Source organism: Leptonychotes weddellii, chromosome 3, assembly GCF_054177405.1.
Source record: "Leptonychotes weddellii isolate Sample4059 chromosome 3, ASM5417740v2, whole genome shotgun sequence".
NCBI classification, from domain to species: Eukaryota; Metazoa; Chordata; class Mammalia; order Carnivora; family Phocidae; genus Leptonychotes; species Leptonychotes weddellii.
The window spans coordinates 62,478,791-62,481,761 of NC_138371.1; the positions used below are offsets into that span (position 1 = coordinate 62,478,791).

Here is a 2,971-nt window from a genome sequence, read left to right on the forward strand (position 1 = left end):
ATTGTGAAATGATCACAATAAGTTTAGTTAACATTCATCATTTCCTATAGATACAAAAGAATAAAAAAGAAAAGAAGAAATGTTGTTTTCCTTGTGATGAGAACTTTTAGGATCTACTTTTAGCAATTTTCAAATATACCACACAGCTGTGTTCACTATTAGTCATCATGCTGAATATTACATCCCCAGACTTATTTATCTTATAACAGGAAGTTTGTACCTTTTGACCACCTTCATCTAACTCAATTATGAATTGGCCCTTAATATTATAAACATTAACATTATAAAACATTACTCTTCGTCCTTGATAATATTCCTTTCTCTGAAATAAATCTTATCTAATAATTCTTAAAACCGTTCTTTGTTTTGATTTGTGCTTACATGATATATCACTTTTATCCTTTTGCTTTTAACCTATCTTTGTATTTATATTTAAAGTAGATTTTTATAGACAACATAAAGTGAGTCTTACTCTGCTCCACTTTATAATTGGAGCACTTAGGCCTTACGCATTTGAAGTAATTATCAATATACTTGCATTTAAGTTTACAATATTGCTTTTTGTTTTCCAGTTTATCGTGTTTCTTTTTCTTATAGTAAGCAAGATCATTTTTTGCTTATTTAAATTCAGATATATGTGCATATATAGAGAGAGTATATGTGTGTGTGTATATGTATGTATAGAATAGTTTTCTGAATGATAGTTTTTGACAGTGAGTAAAGGTTACAATTAAAAACAATAAGCCCTAATTTTCCATAGCAGCTTTTATTTTTTCCTAAAAAGAAAGTCCATTTTTATACAGAGATAATCATTTAGATGTGTATTCTAAAATGCTTGAGATTTTTTTCTAAAGTGTCAAAACATATAACCCCCATTATTTCAGAGGAGAATTACAATGAACAGAAGAATATATCAACTTAGATTCTCAAGGTCATCTCAAATTCCGGAGTCCCTGGTTTCTGTGATAGGGTAAGAATTTTGCTAGCAAATGGTTAGACTAACATCCAGGCAAAATGCTGTAAATCTTCATCTTATGATTCTTAACTTTTTAATACATTCAAACAGATTGTTTAATCAAATCTAAATATGTGGCAACAAGACCTGAGAAACTTATCTAAACATTTGTTTTGATAATTCCTAGATAAACTTCATTTGCCCATTTCATATTCTACTATTTATATTTTTTTGTTTTGTCTCTCTTTTCTTTCCACAAATTCCCAAGCACAATCCCTAAAAAGCTGTTAGTCCTATTATTTGGTTGGAGGAAAGTTAATCTCCACCATCCTCAGGTCTGTGGATGTCTGAGTATAAACCTGATGAGCCTAATGGTCTCCTGTGGCCAGAGCCTTGTAGCAGCAAGTGGTCTGGTTCTGACTAGAACTCTACCGGCTACAGTGCCTCCAGGATCATGACACTGAAGCCCCTGAGCCACTGAGCCACTGCTTGGTGTTTCTACGGAGCCACAGTGCTGTGGACTTCAGACCACCTCTTTTGTCCTGATGAACATAGATAGTATCATATATTATTGTCACAATTCTAGAAAATAAAGAATCAGGTAAACAGCTGGATTAACTGAGCCCTTGGTAGCAGACCATCCAAGGAACAATCCCCAGTTAAAAGTCAACTGCAAGGCTAATTGAGGCCTTGCATGTAATTCTTTTTATTAGTGAGTTGGTGATTACATGAAGTAGGGATGCTGCTCCCAGAGCTATGCTTTTTATTGTGGTCACTGCCCCACATGCCATGAGTAGTTCAGCTTGCTCTAATGCCAAAGAGCTATTCTATGTATGAATCTGAAAACATCCTGATTCACAGGCTGATTCTGTGCTCCAGATACGTGGCAGACCCAACAACCAGATTCTACTGGGTTTGTCCAATTACATGAGGAGCAGGTAGGGTTGTAGAGGGTGGGGTGCCAAATCCATGACCCCCAAAGCCACAGGCTGAGCAGCTGCTGGGCCTGAGGGCTACCAGCCCCCTGTGGGTGCCAGGGTCAGGGAGCAGCCCTAGGAGTCCTACAGCCATGTCTGCCTCATGCCCACAGGCTGCACATGAGTCTGCACTGAGGAGACGAGGAGGCATGGTCCCCTTGTCGTGTGTTCTTTGTTCTTTTTTTCTCATTTCCTGCCTTCTTTGGGTTATTGAGTACTTTTTATGATCCCACTATATGACCATTATTATCTTATTAGATATATATATATATAATAAAAACCAAAGAAGCAGAACCAATAGGATATATTAAAATATTTAATCTTACGTGGTTGGGAGGGCTAACTAGTAGGAAATCTGGATGCTCAGGCAGGAGTTGATGTAGCCTTGAATCTAAAATCTGTAGTACAGGCCAACAAAGCTGGAAATTCAGGCAGGATTTTTACGTTACAATCTTAAGGCAGAATTCCTGCTACTTCAGGAAACCTCAGATTTTGTCTTAAGGCCTTCAACTGATTCAGAACATATTCATCGTTATGAGAATCCCTCATACTGACATTTTATAGCCATACCCACTTCTCTCCAGCCCCTACCCTCTTCTTAACCCCTATCAGCCATAGACCTGTTCTCCATTCCTATAACTTTGTCTTTTCAAGAATGTTCTATAAATGGAATCATACTGTATGTACCTTTTGAGATTGCTTTTTTCCCCCCACTCACCATCCAGGTTTCATTATGTCAGATAATTCTAACATTTCTGTCATTTTGATCTGGGTGTCCGTTGATTTTTTTTTTTTTTTAATTCAGCCTGGTATCTTCTTGGTTCTTGATATGAGGAGTGATTTTCAGTTGAAATATGCACATTTTCATGTTATGTTCTGAGACTTTAGATTTCATTTAAAATTCTGGTTTGGTTGACTTTTTCTGACACTGCTGCATCAGGGAAGGGGAAGGGGATGTTGCCTCAGTACTTCCAGATGGAAGTCAAAGTTCAGGTTCCCCACTTGGCCTTCTCCCCACGAGAGAGTGGGGGCTTTGTTG

The 2,971-nt window shown here is 37.3% G+C and overlaps 1 pseudogene; it reads right to left on the reverse strand.

Annotated features, from left to right (window-relative positions):
• Window positions 1-1,172: 1,172 nt before the first annotated feature.
• On the reverse strand, window positions 1,173-1,746 carry LOC115941444 (4-hydroxybenzoate polyprenyltransferase, mitochondrial pseudogene; annotated as a pseudogene).
• Window positions 1,747-2,971: the final 1,225 nt, after the last annotated feature.